The sequence below is a fragment of the Podarcis gaigeae genome, assembly GCF_964106915.1.
Source record: "Podarcis gaigeae genome assembly, chromosome: 7".
Classification (NCBI taxonomy): Eukaryota; Metazoa; Chordata; class Lepidosauria; order Squamata; family Lacertidae; genus Podarcis; species Podarcis gaigeae.
In genome coordinates this window covers 12,565,790-12,586,105 of record NC_139683.1, presented here as the reverse complement: position 1 = coordinate 12,586,105, position 20,316 = coordinate 12,565,790, and the positions used below count along the sequence as shown (strand labels likewise).

The window sequence follows — 20,316 nt, the reverse complement described above, 5'->3', positions numbered from 1 at the left end:
TGAATCGCTCTTTTTGTGTAGGGGAGTTGCTGGAGATCTCCTATCCTTAGGCCATTCTCAGCTCAGACTTGTATCAGTGGGTTCAGGCTCCCCTTATGTCATGGTAGCTGTTTTCAGCGCAGCCCCCCCCCCCCCCAACTTTCTGCAGTTACATAGGACTTGTAGCTATCTGATGTCAGGAAATGTTTGATTAGGTGACTCATAGCTGTAGCTGGAACATCAGAGAGAGAGTTGTGTCAACCTGAGGCATCCCTGGCATGTTGATTGAACTTTCTCCCTTCTAAAAAAAACTGGATTGACTCCTCCCTGTGGAGGAATATCAGTGTCCTTCTTTCCTTATCAGAAGCCCCAGAGAATCACGTTTTTCCCCCCATTCTGTCATTCCCTGATAGGATTCTCTGCGAAGAGGCCAGACTTCATTGCCATGGGCCATGAAAGGAACCTTTTGTAGCTGAAAGCAGCAGCCCTTTTTATTTTCTTCCTTTGCATATGCTCCTTAACACCAACATGGTTTTGTTTTTCTTTTTTTAAATCACATCATCCAGATGTACTCAGAGAACCTTTCCAAAGGAAAGAGACATTTGCAAAGGGGAGGTCAGGAATCTTCCCACCTGAGTTTCTAGGAATAATAGGGTGTGGGTGACTTTGCTCAGCAGGGGTAGTCAATATTGTGCCCCCCCCAATTGTAGAATTGTTGAGTTCGAAGGGACCATAATAATAATAATAATAATAATAATAATAATAATAATAATAAAATTTTTTATTTATACCCCGCCCTTCCCGGTTCAAGAACCGGGCTCAGGGTGGCGAACAACAAATTTAAAACACTTAATTATAAAAGCAGCATAAAATACAGTATGAAAACACGAATAACAATAAAATTCAAAAATCAAAAATCAATTTAGGGGAAATAAACATTAGATAATCCCCAGGGCTAGCTGGCTGAATTGGTCCTACTTGGGCCTGCAAGGAGGCCAGGGGAGAATTAGCTGTGGGGTCTCAGAGCAGGTAATCTTTATAAAAGGGGAGGGGGAGGGAAGAGAAGAGAAATAAAAATCAGGCTGAATTCAAATTAAAGGCCAGGAGGAATAGTTCTGTCTTAGAGGCCTGACGGAAGGAGGTTAAATCCTGAAGGGCCCTAGTCTCATGGGACAGAGCATTCCACCAGGTCAGAGCCATCACTGAAAAGGCCCTGGCCCTGGTGGAGGATAGTCTGACTTCCATAGGGCCCGGGACCTCTAAACTATAGTTATTCATGGACCTTAAGGTCTTCTGAGGGTCATCTAGTTCAGGCTTCCTCAAACTCGGCCCTCTAGATATTTTGAGACTACAATTCCCATCATCCTTGACCACTGGTCCTGCTAGCTAGGGATCATGGGAGTTGTGGGCCAGAAACATCTGGAGGGCCAAGTCTGAGGAAGCCTGATCTAGCCCAACCCCCTGCAGTGCAGAAATCTTTGGCCCAATGTGGGACTTGAACCCGTGACCTTGTGGTTAACAAAGTCCTGTGCTCTCCCAACTGAGCCAGGTCTCATAATCCTAGAATTGTGGAGTTGTAAAGGACTATGAGAGACACCTAATCTAACCTTTGCAAAGCACGAATCTTTTGCCTAACACAGGACTCGAACTCATGACTCGTGCTCTACCAACTGAGCTATCCTAGCCGCATCATGTTGGACTGCAACACTCCTCAGCTGCAGCCAGCATGGGCAATGGTTGAGCATCATGGGAGTTGCAGTCCAACAATATTGGACGGACCATTTAAGCCACTCCTCTGTTCTGCATCCTTTAGGGGAGATCAAAGTTCCGTTTGCAGCCGCAGGAAGCAGTGAGGGAACTGAGTGCGAACCACGATCTTGAAAGCTGTCTTCTGTGGGAGCTCTGCAGTTCCTCCACGAGATGGTCAGTCGCCGTGAGCAAGCTTCCGTGAAACACTGTTCATCTGTCTTCTCCTGCAAAGTGCACCCACCCAAGAATTTGGGGTACTCCTGGATGCTGTCTTAAGTTAATGTGGCACAATTTGCGCTGACTCCCTGGGGTGCTGTGGATCCCCCCCCCCCAGACTACCAGCACAGTGCTCACATGTGTTTGCTGTGTAGGTTGAGGAACACACTGGCAGAGAGTCCTTGCTTTGCAGATGGGTGGGATATAAATAATAAAGTTATCAGTTTTCGTTACTATGCAGAAGGGCCCAGGTAGGGCTGGGAATGTTCCCGTGTCTGAAAACGCTGGTGCTGGTCACTTTAGACAGAACTGAACTAGATGAACTAATGGTCTGGTTCAATGAATTCCTATGTACATTTCAAAACTCACTGCATGCTCTTCCCAGCCTCTATGAGGGTTTGCTTTTGCTGACTTCCACCATGGTGGCAATTACCGTATTTTTCGCTCCATAAGACGCACCAGACCACAAGACGCACCTAGTTTTTGGAGGAGGAAAACAATAAAAAAAAAATATTCTGACTCCCAGAAGCCAGAACAGCAAGAGGGATCACTGCGCAGTGAAAGCAGTGATCCCTCTTGCTGTTCTGGCTTCTGGGATAGCTGCGCAGCCTGCATTCGCTCCATAAGACGCACACACACATTTCCCCGTACTTTTTTAGGAGGGAAAAAGTGAGTCTTATAGAGCAAAAAATACGTAATTCTTTTATTGAGTCTTCAGATATTGTGTAGTTTTGCTGGGTGAAGTCCCAAGTTCCTCCACATTCTGGATCCTCAAGTGGTGTTGCATTGAAATTGAACAGGAGGGGCTCATCCATCTCTAAATGACCATGCCCACCATCTAATTGTTCTCAGAATACCCCATGGTCCTTTTGAGTGGCAGCATTGCTGTGGCTCTAGGAAATTTCTGGCTTGGACAACTTGATGATTTAAGTCCGCTGTTCCTTTCCCCGATGTTGCTATTGTTGCGGACTGTTTTCCTTTTTTAATTCGGCAATAAAACGGCCCTGTTTATCTGGCCTTTTGTAGCAACAGGATGCCTGCAGGGAAAAGCCAGTGTGTTGAAAAAACTGAGGCCAGAACTCAGCTTGCTTCTCTCTCTCTCTCCTTCCTTTTTTTTTTTTTTTTTTTTTGCACAATACTTAAATCACTTGCATAGCACTGACATCTGATATTATGCAAGTATTGGTGAATATTTTTGTGAAATTGTACATCTATCATAGAACATAGAATTGTAGAATTGGAAGGGACAATAAGAGTCAATCTAGTCCAGGGGTCTGCAACCTGCGGCTCCGGAGCCGCATGTGGCTCTTTTACACCTTTGCTGCGGCTCCGGGGCGGACACTAGCGAGGGGAGGAGGCGCATTGTGTGCCCCAACACTCCCCACTGTGGCGGGCGCTGTACTGGCTGTGACGTTGCATGGGGGTGGTGCGTGCGTTAGTCCCGCACCGTTCCGACGTCACCTTCCCGCCCGCCCACCCGCTACATTGTAAGGGGCATGTACGCTGGTCACTGCATTGAAAGGGGGCATGTACGCTGGTCACTGTTTTGAAGGGGAGTGAGGAACACACACACACAAAAAAGGTAACTTGTTAATTTAACATTTATTTCTATGAGGAGGAGTCATTCTGAGGGGTCAAACAAAGAAATAATTTTAAAAAGTGACAAAAAAGTTATTTTTATAATGACGAGTTTTGCGGCTCCCAGTTTTTTTTCCTTCGGAAACGGGTCCAAGTGGCTCTTTTTGTCTTAAAGGTTGCAGACCCCTGATCTAGTCCAACCCCTTCCATGCAGGAATCTCAGCTAAAACATCCATGACAGTTGGCTGTGGTTGCTTTACAGAAGTTGCTGTGTTGTCAAATCCTTCCAAATTGTGGTTAATCCTACCTATAATAATAATATAATACTAGTTTATTATTTATACCCCAGCCACTCTGGGCAGCTTCCAACAAAATATTAAAATACCGTAATACAGCAAACATTAAAAGCTTCCCTAAAAAGGGCTGCCTTCAGATATCTTCTAAAAGTCTGGTAGTTGTTGTTCTCTTTGACATCTGGTGGGAGGGTGTTCCACAGGGCGGGCGCCACTACCTCTCCCTGGTTCCCTGTAACTTGGCTTCTCGCAGGGAGGGAACCACCAGAAGGCCCTCAGCGCTGGACCTCAGTGTCTGGGTGGAATGATGGGGGTGGAGACGCTCCTTCAGATATACTGGACTGAGACCGTTTAGGGCTTTAAAGGTCAGCACCAACACTTTGAATTGTGCTCGGAAACGTTCTGGGAGCCAATGTAGGTCTTTCAAGACCTGTGTTATGTGGTCTCGGTGGCCGCTCCCAGTCACCAGTCTAGCTGCCGCGTTCTGGATTAATTGCAGTTTCCGGGTCACCTTCAAAGGTAGCCCCACGTAGAGTGCATTGCAGTAGTCCAAGCGGGAGATAACCAGAGCATGCGCCGCTCTGGCGAGACAGGGCGCGGGCAGGTAGGGTCTCAGCCTGCGTACCAGATGGAGCTGGTAGACAGCTGCCCTGGACACAGAATTGACCTGTGCCTCCATGGACAGCTGTGAGTCCAGAATGATTCCCAGGCTCGAGCACCTGGTCCTTCAGGGGCACAGTTACCACATTCAGGACCAGAGAGTCCTCCACACCTGCCGGCCTCCTGTCCCCCCAAAACAGTACTTCTGTCTTGTCAGGATTCAACCTATGATCTATTGACCTATCTTTCACCTGTGGTTCATGTGGTTCATGGAGGTGCCTTCTTTCAGCTAACCAGAATTGAGATGGGTCATGGCTTAGGTTTCTGCCGACCCACTAAACTGTGGTTAACCTGAAGCGGAAGTGTCATTTCCTCCTTGCAGCCAGAGCCTTGCTCTTGCAACCCTAAACCGTGGCTAGGCATGACAACCAGCGTGGCACGCATTGTATCTCCCGCTTCAATGGGGAGAGGAAGAAATCCCTGTTCCGAAAGTTTGGGAAGCGAATGTCTAGCTGTCAGGTTGAAGCTGAACGTTCTTCCTGCGGCAGCGGCAGGAGATCAGAGAAAAGGGATTAGCTTTGCTTGACGCAAAGGTAGCTGAGTCATAGGGCATCACCTCCTCCCCAAACCGAGGACCCACGGTGACAGGTGGATCCGCCGGAGGAGCTTAGCGCCTCGCCCCTGGCTACTTCTGTTCCATTTTCCTCCACCTGCTTATCTGTGCGGCGTGAGAAATTACACAGCGCCGGTGGTGCGTTCGCAGCAGCAGGGAAAGTGGCAAAGTACCTTTGCCAGTAAACACTTGACAAGCCTTTGTGCGTCAGCCCTCGTGCTCTCTGCCCCGGTTTCTCAATAACAAGCAAGATGACCTAGCTCTGTCAGTATTTGTGTGCGAGGGGAGAGAGAGCTGTTGTCTGTTTTCTCCCCGTTCAACATCAGTTTGCTACTCCTGCCTTCCCCCGGACCTGTAAATTTAGCCTCATGTTTTTTGGCTGCCGGTCTCGCTACAGCTGCGAATTGATTCCTGCCCGCTCTTGAGTCTTTTCCCTGCTTCCCTCCCTTTCTCCATCCCTTTAAGTCGCCTGTAATCGACTTTGGCTGACGTCCCGGAGCTGAGAGCTAGGCACACACACACACACACACACACACACACACACACACACACAGACACAGACTGGAAAGGGCAACGCGAGACTTTTAAACCATAAAGCTGAGTTCTGTCCTCGCTATGGTGGGAGGAGAAATTCAAATGGATTTATTATTTCTCTTTGCTCAGAGATTACGGGAAGTTTGCACACTCCTCTGCGACTTTTGCCGGATAGCTGCTGCTGGTCAGTGTAGGCCGTACTTAAACTTGATGGGTACCAGCAGTCTGACTCAGTACAGTGGTACCTCAGGTTACATACGCTTCAAGTTACACACTCAGCTAACCCAGAAATAGTGCTTCAGGTTAAGAACTTTGCTTCAGGATAAGAATAGAAATCGTGCTTCGGTGGCCCCATTAGCTAAAGTGGTGCTTCAGGTTAAGAACAGTTTCAGGTTAAGAACAGACCTCCGGAACGAATTAAATATTTAACCTGAGGTACCACCGAATAAGGCAGCTTCCTATGTGCTATGTTATGTTTCTCCAAGACCCCTAAAAATCTGGAGGCTGCTTGCCTTTCCGTGTGGGAACGTAGAATAATAATAATAATAATAATAATAATAATAATAATAATAATAACAACAACAACAACAACCCTTCCCACTTGACTGGGTTGCTCCAGCCAATGTGGGAAGCTTCCAACATAGATAAATTCACGGGACCGCCTCTCCTGGTATGCCCCGCAGAGGACCTTAAGGTCCATGAATAATCATAGTTTAGAGGTCCCAGGCCCTAAGGACGTCAGATTATCCTCCACCAGGGCCAGGGCCTTCTCAGTGATTGCTCCGACTTGGTGGAATGCTCTGTCCCATGAGACCAGGGCCCTGCAGGATTTAATTTCCTTCTGCAGGGCCTGTAAGACAGAGCTATTTCACCTGGCTTTCAATTTGAACTTAGCCTGATCTTTTATTCCCCTTCTTCCCCCCCTCCCCTTTTTATGAAGATTACCCGCTCTGGGATCCCACAGCTAATTCTCCCCTGGTTTCCTCGCTGGCCCAAATAGGACTAATTTAGCCAGCTAGCCCTGGTGATCATCTAATGTTTATTGGATGGATTTCCCCCCTAAATTGATTTTTGAATTCTGAATTTATTGTTATTCACATTTTATACTGTTTTGTTGCATCAGTTAAGTGTTTTAAATTTGTTATTAGCCGTCCTGAGCCCGGTTTTCTGAACCGGGAAGGGCGGCGTATAAATAAAAAATTATTATTACTATTATTAAGACATAATAAAACATTAACACGTTAAAAGCCTTCCCTATATTCTTCCTAGCCCAGGATGGTCCATTTTTGACTGATGGCTGGTTGCCGAGGGAGACAAGCAGAGGGTCTCTCCATCCTTTCACCTGGATGAGCTCAGGGTTAGAGCACCTGCTTTGCATCCAGAAGGACACAGGTGCTGCCCTGGGCATCTCCACAGGTAGGGATGGGGACAACCTGCCTGAAGCCCTGGAGAGATGCTCTATCAGTCAGTACGGACATTTCTGGACTAGTTGGACTCTGCATAAAGCAGCTGTCTTTGTACCTACAAGGGCCTGTTGCAGCTCACTTCCTTTCAAGGGAACCAGTGCCGTGTGATGGTTATGGTGGTGGGCTGGGACTTGGAGGTCTGGGGTTCAAATCTCCCGGTCAGCCATGGAATTGTAGAGTTGGAAGGGACTACCAGGGTCATCTAGTCCAACCCCCGCAATGTAGGAATCTCACTGGGTGTCCTTGAGCCAATCGCTGTCTCCTAGCCTATCCTACTTCGCAGGGTTGTTGTAAGGAGAAAATGGGGAGTGGGAGACCCTTGTCTGCCACCTTCAGCTCCTGGGGGGGGGAGAGGCAGAATGCAAAATAGCTAGCTAGGTAGATGATAGACAGACCATTCTGCCTCACATGTTGCTTGGGAATGATTTTCTCTCTTGTGTAGTAAACTCCATGCTCTGAGTTTCAGATCCTTGGTTGTCATATTTTTCTGCTTTTTTTAGTGGGGCGGAGGCTGTGTGGCCTAGTGGTTAGAGTCTCGGCCTAGGACAGGGGTCAGCAAACCTTTTCAGCAGGGGGCCGGGCCACTGTCCACCAGACCTTGTGGGGGGGGGGGCAGACTATATTTTTTTTTTGGGGGGGGGGAATGAACGAATTCCTAAGCCCCACAAATAACCCAGAGATGCATTTTAAATAAAAGGACACATTCTACTCATGTAAAAACACGCTGATTCCCGGACCGTCCACAGGCCGGATTTAGAAGCCAATTGGGCTGGATCCAGCCCGCGGGCCTTAGTTTGCCTACCCATGGCCTAGGACCTGGGAGACCAGGGTTCAAATCGCCGCTTGGCCACTTGATTTGACCCCGGGACAGTCATTTACTCTCAGCCTAACCTACCTTGCAAGGTTGTTTTGAGGGTAATATAGAGCGGGGGGGGGGGCAGAGAATTGTGTAAAGCACCTCGAGCTCCTTGGAAGAGGAAAGTTGGATTGCAAATGTGAAAAAAAAAGAATGGGAAATATGTACCAAAGTGCGATTGCTTTGTACTTCTGAGTAGCCGGGAAGAACTGTTAACCACATCGGAATTCAGGTCCTCTTTTTAAATGACTCTCCCTCAGACGTTTCCATTCGTTTTGTGCTGGGCTCATTTCCCTGGCTCATTCCAGGGCTGTGGTTCGTGGAGAGAAATAACCTCATTGTTTTGATACCTCCCTCAGTGGGGTGAATCAGCAAAGCAGAGAAAAATCTTGCTATGGCTCTCTCCCTTCTCTCTGTGTAAGCACGAAGCAATAATACAGCAACTTACTTTTTAAAATTGCAACGAAACACGGCTGAAAGTTAGCATGTGTCATGCCCCTGGAGAGACGGGAGAGGGGCTGTTCTGCTTCTAGAGTTACTAAGCACTTACGGTAAAAAATCTCCTCATCATCTTGAATCCCTTCCAAAGCTCCAAACTCTCTTTTTTCCCTGTGGGGAAACCTGCTGTTGCTGCTGCGTCACTCAGATTTCTTCCCCTTTCGCCACGCCATTTGGGAAATGTGGTCTCTCAAGGAAATGCAGTGTTTTGTCTTAGTGCGAATAGCAAGAGTTTGCTCTTATGTAATCTTGCCTTTCATTTGATTCTTGCCTGCTTGGCGAAGAGGAAAAACATTGCGATGTGATCTGATGAAGTTGTAGTCCACAAAAGGGTGTGCCGCAGGGCAGTGTTGTTAATAATAATAATAATAATAATAATAATAATAATAATAATAATAATAATAATAAACCCTGCCCATCTGGCTGGGTTTCCCCAGCCACTCTGGGCAGCTTACAGCATATATCACAACATAACAAAGCCTCAAACATTAAAAACCTTCTGATACAGAGCAGCCTTCAGATATCTTCTAAAAGTCAGGTAGTTCTTTGTTTCCTTGACATCTGATGGAAGGGTGTTCCACAGGGTGGGCGTCACCACTGAAAAGGCCCTCTGCCTGGTTGTCTGTAACCTCGCAATGAGGGAACCTCCAGAAGGCCCTCGGAGCTGGACCTCAGTTTCTGGGATGAACAATGGGGGTGGAGATGCTCCTTCAGGTATTCAGGACCAAGGCCATTCTGCAAGAAGCCAAGTTAGAGGGAACCAGGCAGAGGGCCTTCTCGGTAGTGGCACCTGCCCTGTGGAACGCCCTCCCACCAGAGAACAACAATTACCAGACTTTTAGAAGACATCTGAAGGCAGCCCTGTTTAGGGAAGCTTTTAATGTTTAACAAACCACTGTATTTTAATACTTTGTTGGAAGCCGCCCAGAGTGGCTGGGGATGGCAAAGGTAGGCTGGTTACCCACCTTTAATTTATATTAATTGTTTAATTATGAAATTAGTTAATTGAGTTAATTAATTAATTAAGCGATTTTTAAAAGGGTCAGTTGATCACCTGCCTCTTGCGCTGCTAGCTGTCTCAGCTCTGGAAGCATATAGAAGCCTCTTGCAATTCGGCAGCCATCCAAAAAGGATATGTCCTCTCCCTGTTATATCTCAGACTCTGGCCAGAAATAGAACGTGAGCTATTGTTAATATAAGGGGTCAGTGAGCCTCATGGCGAGCCTTAAAATAGATATTTGCTAAAGATTCTTCAGAAGGAGAAGGGGGCAGGGTGGAATCCTGCATCTAGGCCCTTTATTTTTACAGTACACAGCATCAGATTCAGCCGCTTGCATTTCCAGATAAACGTGCAGCCCCAGTCATTTCTTTCAAGGCTGTACCTGGAAAAAAAACTCCCCACGAGGGAGTGTGCTGCATCTCTTTGATTGTAATAGGCTGCAGAAGCATCGCCTCAATTATCATAGAATTGTAGAGTTAGAAAGGACTGCGATCTAGTCCAACCCCCTGCCCAACGTGGGGTTCAAACCCACGACCCTGACGTTATAGAGTCTCACACTCTACCCACTGGGCTATCCCAGAATTAATTCCAGTTGTTCCCTTAGGTGGGGAGAGCTCTCCCCCTTTCCACATTTTGTATTGGAATGAATGCAGTAAATTGGCATCTGTAATTGGCCTGGCGAACAAGTTACTAGCCTATTTGCTCAGAGAAAGAGAGACCGTAGCTCAGAGTGTCTACCTTGTATGTCGAAGGCCGGCAGGTTTGATCCCCGATAATTCAAGGTAGGGCTGGGAGAAACCCCTGCCCAGAATCCTGGAGGGCTGCTGCCAATCAGTGCAGACAGAGCTGAGCTCAATGGACACAGTGCTCCAGCTCTGCACGAGGCATCATCTTCCTAGGTTCTTATGCAGGGCTAGGGACTTGTGCATTATGTGCTTGCACAACTGTGCTGTTACCCACCTGGCTAGGGTCTGGGAAGCAGCCACAGAAGTAAGAAATGGACGATGTGTTGGTGTGACAAAAGGTGTGTAGGCTCAGTCACTGGAGGGTACCGGCTTGGGTTTGTTTCACACGTCTCAAAGAACTGTTGGGATCCCATTGGACCACCATGTCTTTTCATTTGCAGCTGTTCTGGAGAGAAACGACAGCAGGACAGCTTGGATTTCGTGCTCTGAAAGTCCCCAGTTTCCCACAAAGCTGGGACCAGCTTGGAGTATATTAGATGGTTGGCGGCAAATCTCTCTTTACGCCTTCCAGGAATTGATGGTTGCCTTGACTTAAAAGACTCTTGATATGCTGCTGGCGTGTGTGTGTGTGTGTGTGTGTGTGTGTGTGTGTGTTTTTTAAATAAACAACCACATTTTCCATCCTTCTGGTAGGTCAGATCTGCATCTGCCACAATTTCATTTTTCTCTCCATCTTATTTGCATGATGAGTCTGTCAGCATTTCAGGCCCTCCTCTATAAAGAGACATTTGGCTCAGTTTCATGAAGCTGGGCAGCCCCTGTGGCTGGAAACTACCCATGGGTGAATCCCCCCCCCAGATTTTTCTCGTCCTGCAAGAGAGCCTCTGACCAGTCGAAGGGAATTCTGCAAGCTGTGAAAATAAATCCAGCTTGCATGCATTTTAAATTTTTTTGTTTTTTAAAAATCAACTTTTTATTGTGCAGCCAAAGGTCCGAATCTCAAGGCGTTCACCTCCAGTGGTGATTTTGAACTGTCTGTGACCATGTAGAATGATTCTGGCATCTCCACATTTCTTGGGGATGCAGTCCAGTCCTCACTTGGTTTCCTCTTTAAATTGCGTCTTCATCACTTTACCAAGGCTCACTCACAGGTAGTTGCAGACCTGAAGATATTGTGATGGGATGTGGGCATCGGTATGTCAGTCTTTAATGAGAGGGGCGATTGAAAACCCTGAGCTTCTGACAACCGAAGTTTATCAAGCTGCAGAGCAAACTTCCATCCACCGCAGTGGTAAATTCTAAGCCTATACGATTTAACAAGTTACCTCTTGCAAGAACTTATATCCAGCTCTAGAGGCCCATGTTTAACCAAAAGGAAAACCAGCACAACCATTCAGCGATTGCTTTGTTTTTAAAATGGAATCAGACTTGACGACTGCTCATAAATCCTGGGAGGTTTAATTCTCTCGTTTTTCAGCAGTAGTAACTTGCATTAAAGACCAATGTTTACTTAAAAACATGAGGCTGAGGCTACAGTCATAACACACACAGAGATGCTGAAAGCCATTGCGTTTCTCTGTGTTATGATGCAGCACAGTTGCCACGCCATCAACTTGAAGGATTACTGCCGCTGATGGGCTGGTCCTCTGCCTGACCTCCAAGCCCCCAAATGGGGTGTTTCTTGTGGCAGGGATAGGGGTGGATCCTTTGGACTCCCAAAGTCAGCCTTCAGCATTCCATCTGGGGTTCTCAGATGTGCTTGGACTACAACTCCCATCAACCCTGATGTCTGACTGATTTGGCTGGGGATTATGGGAGTCGTGATCAGCGTTTGAAAATTCGCCAGGCCCATTGTGCAGCTGGCTATCGGCCCTTTGCAACCAGCGTTCGAAATTAGCCAGCTGCTAGGGGCATTTTGCATCAGGGTCTCAGCTATTTGCGACCTAGGTGGGGATGCCTAGGCGCCAGGATGGACCCTAACATCTCTACCATCTGGAGATGCATACCTGGAGATCCTCGAATGTTTTCACACACTAGCAACGCATCCTATATATGCCAATATATATGCAGACTTTCTCTGGATAAAGTGATTTTTCTTCTTTTAAGTTCTCAAAGTTCTTAACCTAGCTCTGGGTTGTCATCTGAACTAGCCAGATGTTAACTGAGAATCAGTCACAGTCAGGCTACCATTTGAAAAATGAGACTAGAGCCATCTTGCCTCCAAATGGCAGCTAGATACAGTGGAACCTCAGAAGTCTAACGTAATCAGTTCCGGAAGAATGTTCAACTTGCAAAACGTTCGAATTCCAAGGCGTGGCTTATATCGATTGGCTGACAGCTAGGCCTTTTGCAGATCAGAAGTCACGTCGGACGTTTGGGTTCCGAGGACTGTTCGAAAACTGGAACACATACTTCTGGGTCTTTGATGCTTGGGAGCCGAAACATTTGGGAATGGAGCCGTTTGAGAACTGAGGTTACACTGTACAGTCATAACCTCAGCTTCGGGTTAAGCGTTATTGAGTTGCGCTCCACGGCAACCCAGAAGTAATGGAACGTGTTACTTCCGGGTTTCGCCGCTCACACATGCGCAGACACTCAAAATGATGTCACACGCAGATGCGGCGAATCGCAACCCGAGCATGCACAGACGCGGGTTACGTTCGCTTCAGAATGCAAACGGGGCTCTGGAACGGACCCCGTTCACATCCAGAGGTAGCACTGTATTCTATTTTGGCGGCTGCAACCTTGGTTTAAGGAGCCATTTGGAGCCTAGCTCATAAATCTGAGTTTCTAACACTGATCGTGGCAACTGCAACCTTGGTTTACGATGCCGTTTGGCGCCTAACTTATACACCTGAGTTTCTAACCCTGCAAATATCCCTAGACTCTCTAGAAGCATGCATTCTTCCTAGATAGCAATGAGAACGACACAGGTGTCGGCTGTCGTTGCAGCAATATGCCTTCTATTTTGGGCAGCTCTCAAGCTGTTCTTTGCTGATGCTGCCGGCCTTTTTCGAGGAGCCTGCTGGGCTGTTGGAGCCTCAGCAGCTCAGCTAAATGGGTCAGCGGCCCTGGGCACCTTGTTAGTTGCTTGACTCGGCAGCGGTGCTGTTTGTTTGCTTCCTCTGCGATGGGCTTATTCAAATGCGTTTGCTGCTGAGGTGGTTCTCTGCAGCAAGGCACACACCACGGGCCCTGAGCGATGGGGAGGCAGCCTCTGGCGCTGTTCTTCATTCCATTTGTGCAGGCTATGCCAGTTGCCGGGGTTGGAATGCCTTGGCAAAGGTATTTCCATCCTCCCCCTGAATTGGCCCGTGATGCCACCTGCACAATTAAACCAGTGAAGGCGGTGAAGGTCCTGTGTGAGTGCCTGGAGGCGGTTGGAGGATGGATGGCGGTTAACAGATTGAGGTTGAATCCTGACAAGACAGAAGTACAGTGGTACCTTGGGTTAAGAACTTAATTCGTTCTGGAGGTCTGTTCTTAACCTGAAGCGCCACTTTAGCTAAAGGGGCCTCCTGCTGTCACCTGAAGCGCCTGTAACCTGAAGCGTATGTAACCCGAGGTACCACTGTACTGTTTTGGGGGGACAGGGGGCGGGTGTGGAGGGCTCCCTGGTCCTGAATGGGGTAACTGTGCCCCTGAAGGACCAGGTGCGCAGCCTGGGAGTCATTTTGGACTCACAGCTGTCCATGAAGGCACAGGTCAATTCTGTGTCCAGGGCAGCTGTTTACCAGCTCCATCTGGTTTGCGGGCTGAGACCCTACCTGTCCGTAGACTGTTTCACCAGAGTGGTGCATGCTCTAGTTATTTCCCACTTGGACTACTGCAATGCGCTTTACATGGGGCTACCTTTGAAGGTGACCCGGAAACTGCAATGAATCCAGAATGCAGCAGCTAGACTGGTGACTGGGAGTGGGCCCCGGGACCACAAAGCACCGGTCCTGAGAGATCTGCATTGGCTCCCAGTACGTTTCTGAGCACAATTCAAAGTGTTGGTGCTGACCTTTAAAGCCCTAAACGTCCTGTCCTGTATACCTGAAGGATCTCCACCCCTGTCTCCACCCCCATCATTCAGCCCAGACACCGAGGTCCAGGGCCAAGGGCATTCTAGCGGTTCCCTCATTGCGAGAAGTGAGGTTACAGGGAGCCAGACAGAGGGCCTTCTCGGTAGTGGCGCCTTCCCTGTGGAACCCCCTCCCATCAGATGTCAAGGAAATAAGCAGCTATTATATTTTTAAAAGACATCTGAAGGCAGGCCTGCTTAGGGAAGTTTTTAATATTTAATGCTGTATTGTTTTTAACACTCGATTGGGAGCCGCCCAGAGTGGCTGGGGAGGCTCAGCCAGATGGGCAGGGTATTTAATAATAAATTACTATTATTATATAAATTAATTTAAACAGGGGGTTTCCACTGGCAGCTCCACACTGGGCTATCCCAGCCTATGCTTGAGAAATTGCTTTGTGTAATTGGGTCGTGTGGCAGCATGTGATATTTGGAAGATATTAGGCTTGGCTCTTGCCCGTCTTTCTTCCCTCGGAGTGCTTGCGATGCCAGCATGCATCTGGGGACTTTTGGCTTCAAGAACCCTTGTAACTGGATCCTTGTAGGTGCTGAGCCATGCTTGCAAGAACCGGATCAGGCCACCAGTTCCAGCAGCAGCCAGCCAGGTGCCACTGGGATTCAGGCAAGCAGCAGAAGGAAACAGCTCTTCCTTGACATCTGCTGTTGGCAAACTTCTGTCTACAGGTACTGAGAGACAGTGTTGCATAGTGGTTGGAGTGCCAAACTAGGTAAAAAAGGTAAAGGACACCTGGACGATCAAGTCCAGTCAAAGGCGACTATGGGGTTGCGTTGTCCACAGACAGCTTTCTGGGTCATGTGGCCAGCTATACCGCTTCTGGTGCAATAGAACACAGTGACAGAAACCAGAGAGCATGGAAATGCTGTTTACCTTCCCGCTGCAGTGATACCTATTTATCTACTCGCACTGGTGTGCTTTCGAACTGCGAGATTGGCAGGAGCTGGGACAGAGCAACGGGAGCTCACTCCATTGTGGGGAATCGAACTGCCAACCTTCTGATTGGCAAGTCCAAGAGGCTCAGTGGTTTAGACCACAGCACCACCCGTGTCCCATAAGTGCCGAAATAGGACCTTGGAGGCCAGGGTTTCTCAACCTGTGAGTCCCCAGATGTTGTTGAACTACAACTCCCATCACCCCTAGCTAGCAAGGCCAGAACTCAGGGATGATGGGAGTTGTAGGCCAACAACATCTGGGGACCCACAGGTTGAGAACGGCTGCTTTAAGTGAAGAGGGACCTCTTCAGGAAGGCAGAGCTTCAAGCAAGCCTTACTCTAAGGCTGACTGCTGCTGAAGCAACATCAGAGCTCTGATGGTATCCAGCCTGAACCCTGTGCAAATGCCTTGCCTCCAATGAGCTCAGTGCTTGCGTCATAGCATTTTGGGGCCCTCTAGATGTTGCTGGGCTGCAACTCTTGTGGAACCATAGAGTTGGAAGGGTCCCGAGGGTCATCTAGTCCAACCCCCCTGCAGTGCAAGAATGTCAACTAGATCATACATGACAGATGGCCATCCAACCACTGCTTGAAAACCTCCAAGGAAGGAGAGACCACCACTTTCCAAGGGAGACCGTTCCACTGTCAAACTGTCTTACTGCCAGAAGTTCTTCCTGATGTTGAGTCTGAATGTCCCTTCTTGTCATTTAAAGTCATGGGTTCGAGTCCTACCTTCCAGATCAGGAGAAAACAAGCTTGTTCCCTCCTCCATGGGATGGCCCTTGAGATATTTGAAGATGGCTATCATGTCTCCCTTTGGCCTTCTCTTTTCCAGGCTAAACATACCCAGCTCCTTCAACCATTCCTCATCAGGTTTGGTTTCCAGACCCTTGGTCATCTTGGCCGCCTTCCTCTTCGCATGTTTCAGCTTGTTGATACGTTCCTTAAATTGCAGCATCATCACTTGGAAATTTTGTAGGGAGTTTTAAGTTGTAATTTCATGCCTTGAAATCTCGGGTGGTATCCTGGCATATGGTTCATGATGTTTCTAAGTTCTTCGCTTACTTCTGAAGCACAGAGAAAATGAACATGCTTAGTTGGATCACTATGCTACAAACTGATTTTTGTTTTCCAGGAAAAAAACAATCAGCTCAGAATTTTCTGGGAAACTCCAGATCAGGAGAAAACAAGCTTGTTCCCTCTTCCGTGTGACAGCCTTTGAGATATCTGAAGAAAGCTATCATATCTCCTTTCAGTCTCATCTTTTCCAGGCTAAACGTACCCAGCTCCTTCAACCGTTCCTCATAAAGCTTGGTTTCCAGACCCTTTGTTGCCCCTTAACCTGCTTTGAGTACAGTGGTACCTCGGGTTAAGAACTTAATTCGTTCTGGAGGTCTGCTCTTAACCTGAAACTGTTCTTAACCTGAAGCACCACTTTAGCTAATGGGGCCTCTTGCTGCTGCAGTGCCGCCGCTGCACGATTTCTGTTCTCATCCTGAAGCAAAGTTCTTAACCCGAGGTAATATTTCCTATGCTCCACAAATAACCCAGAGATGCATTTTAAATAAAAGCACACATTCTACTCATGTAAAAACACGCTGATTCCCAGACCATCCGTGGGCCGGATTGAGAAGTTGATTGGGCTGCATCCGGCCCACATGCCTTAGGTTGCCTACCGCTGTGCTAGACCGACCCCAGACGACGGGAGCATGGCAGGAAACGTATTTGCAATGGGCTTTGCTCCATGGGTAAAACGGAATGAAAAGGGACATCTCTCTTGTTCCTGAGCAACTAACTGCGACTCTTCTAGGAAAGCTGACCAGGGAGGTCTGTGGATAATAAATCACCTACTGACGCCTGGAGTGCATTGAACTTCCTTGCTCGAATCTCTGCCTTAGGTCCCTTTCACTATAATGGCCTTCTTGTGCACCTGTGCCGCCTTTTGTGACGGGCGATTGCTGGGTTTCTAAAGTGTGAATTGCTTTATTTATTTACGGGGGCTTTTGCAGAACCGGCGGCCTGCGTTTGGAACCAGATCTGACGCAGTGAAATAAAAGACGCTGAACGGCAGATCGGCAGATGCAGAGATGAATGCCAAGTGTGTGTAGGGAAAACACAACAGAAATCCTTCTTTCTTTCTTTCTTTCTTTCTTTCTTTCTTTCTTTCTTTCTTTCTTTCTTGTAGGCATTTCATTTTGGCAGCACTCTCTGAACTGTTGGGAGAATAGGGGCTCCTTCTTGCCTCTTTCTCTCTCTCCTCGGAGTAGAAAATGAGAAGGTTCTTCTTTCCACGTCTTCTTTTAGGGTTGTTATTCGGTTTTGTTTTGTTTTACAAAGGTGCCGAGTGCCAGACCCCGTAGAGCCTACCAGGACTCTCTATGCCCTGCACCAAACTCACTGAGGAACCCTCTGCTAAGAAGAACCTTGGCATATACTCACCCTTTTTTATGTAGTGCATCCTCCATTTCCAAGTCGTGGCAGAAGGAATGAAGCTACATGTTCGGTGTAGCTGTCCCCTTAGCACTGCAGTCCTTAGTGAGTGTGTGCTCTGGAATCGCCAAAGCATTTTCATAATTGCTACCCTTAAGGACTAGAAACTTGGGTTTCTATTTTCTTCTTGTTGTTCCCTGGGTTTGTGGATCATAGAATCATAGAACAGTAGGGACCCAGGGGTCATCCAGCCCAACCCACTGCAATGCAGGAATCTTAGCTAAAGCATCCATGGCAGATGGCCATCGGGCCTCTGCTTAAAAACCTCCAAGGAAGGAGAGTCCACTGACACCAGTGGGAGACTGTTCCACTGTCGAACAACCCTTACCCCTAGAAAGTTCTCCCTGATGTTTAGTCGGAATCTCCTTTTTTGTAACTTGAAGTCATGGGTTCGAGTGCTACCCTCCAGAGCAAGGGAAAACAAGCTTTCTCCATCTTCTAGGTGGCAGCCCTAGAGATATTTGAAGATGGCTATCATATCTCCTCTCAGTCTCCTCTTTTTCCAGGCGAAACATACCCATCTCCTTCAACTGCTCCTCTCCTCTGCACAAAATGGAAGGTTCATGGACGGCTGAGGAAAATAACATTCCTTTGTCTAGTTGTCCCCCACCTCCCTTGCCCGGCCCATGTCTCCTGCCGGGGAAAACCGTCTATCAAAAACTTCACTCCCTATAACACCTACTCACTATGGGCCCCACTAAAGCAAACAGTCTAATTGCTCAACGTCTAAAAGATATTGAGCATCAGAACAACCTGGCCACTATAAGGAAATTCTGCCCTTGGTATGCTCATTTTCCACCTCTCCATTTTGATTCTCTGGCCCCATATCTGCACCAACTTAACATCCCAAAATACAGACGTGCTTTTGCACTTGCAAGACTGGATGTTTTACCATCTGCGGTACTTGAGGGCCGATTCCAGAAGATCCCGCCTGAGAAACGTCTTTGCCCCTGTGGAGATGGTAGCACCGAAACAGCGGCACACGTCCTCCTGTCCTGTACTCTCTACAAAGACCTGAGGAACGAGATCATCACCCCACTCGTACTAACCATGCCAGGGCGCCCAACCACTGCCATAAGGTCCTTTCTTCTATCAGATCAAAACGAGCAGATAACAGCAAAGGTTGCTAGGTTCATAACAGGGCCAATCAGAATAAGGGCCACTAACTGACTGCTGATTCAGGACTTTAAATTGTGCTTTTATATCACATTTCCTTTTCTGCGTATACTGTAATGTTTTACTGTTGCTATAAAGGTAAAGGGACCCCTGACCATTAGGTCCAGTCGTGGCTGAATCTGGGGTTCCGGCGCTCATCTTGCTTTATTGACCGAGGTCATGTGGCCAGCATGACTAAGCCGCTTCTGGCGAACCAGAGCAGTGCACGGAAATGCCGTTTACCTTTCCGCCGGAGTGGTACCTATTTATCTACTTGCACTTTGACGTGCTTTCGAAATGTTGCAAATAAAGTTTTTTTTTTTTTAATAAAATTTTTATTAGGGGTTTTTACAGAATAAAGTACAAAGACAATAAACAACCTTACTTTTATCTCAACAGAGTTTCATAACTTCTTTGGACTTCCTCACATCTCCCGCTGCCATTTTCATCATCATAGATTTTTTCCATGCAATTTATCATCTAGTTTGCAAATTTTATAACCGCTTATTTAAATATAGTCCTCTGCAAATTTATTTCTCTTAATCTCACTTTACATCCCATTCCGATCCGATTTTGTGGTGGCCAATTATTTATGATCAAACATCCTACTTAACTTTCCACCAAGTTGCAAATAAAGTTTTATCTCTCTCTCTCCTGCTGGGACGAAGCAGGAAAACTCAGGATGTTCCAGAGGGGAGAGAGGGAGAGAAAACTGTCTGTGGGAACGCTGTTCAGTCAGTGGCAGCCTGCGTTATCCACACAATCTCATCCCAAACTTGGTTCTGAGTTTTCTGTAACCTGGGAGGGATGTCTTTCAGACCAGAGGCCACATTCCGGTCCACGCAGGTTTCCGGGGGCCACATGCCAATGGCGGATGGGGCTAGGGGCGAAGCAATGACTGTCATTTTTACTTTTGTGAGCTTCTGTGCAGCCTCACACAGCCCTCTCTGCCCTCTAAGCTGGCAAACAAGAGCTCAAGGGCAGGCGGAAATGTTTGAGGTGAGGGCTGTGGTTTGCAGAGAAAGAGAAATGTGGCCTCTGGAGGGTCCTGAAAGCCACATAACAAGACTTGGAGGAACACATGTCCTACATCCTGGGCCTGAGGTTTTCCACGCCTGCCGTAAAACGGCTCACCTCTCTTTCTCAGGTACACCTGGGCTGTTCTTGCCGTCTTTGGGGACCCCTCTTCTGACCCAAGCCTCCAGCCAATCCTTTTCTCATATCGACGCTCTGCCAACGATGCTTTGGCCGCGACCCACCGGACCACCTGTTGATCATTTCCAGGGCGGGGAGAGTGGGGGGGGTGATGTGGGAACTGTGCAAGATGCTTGCACGGAAAGCCACAAGGAAATGATTTCCAGCCAAATTAACCGGAAAGGCTCCAGAATGATCAGGCCAGCAGCATTCTAGCTACGCCCAGTCGCTGTGGCGAGTGACAACGGGTTTGTAGCATTCATCTGGTGAAAGCAATTAAAGCAGCAGTTCTCAACCTGTGGGTCCCCAGATGTTGCTGGACTAGAACTCCCATCATCCCTAGCGAGCAAGGCCAGAGCTCAGGGCTGATGGGAGTTGTAGTCCAAGAACAT

At 47.8% G+C, this 20,316-nt stretch overlaps 1 long non-coding RNA gene across 3 annotated transcripts in view; it reads left to right on the top strand.

Moving 5' to 3' along the window:
• LOC310849330 overlaps positions 1-20,316 on the top strand; it is a 145,360-nt gene that overhangs the window by 60,764 nt on the left and 64,280 nt on the right. The window contains exon 3 of one of the 3 annotated variants that reach the window (XR_014566864.1): positions 14,680-14,871. The exons of 1 other annotated variant lie outside the window; for it this stretch is intronic. This is a non-coding gene — a long non-coding RNA (uncharacterized lncRNA). Of the gene's footprint in view, positions 1-14,679; positions 14,917-20,316 lie in introns of those variants that run through there. One more of the 3 variants, XR_014566865.1, reaches the window with a different exon arrangement.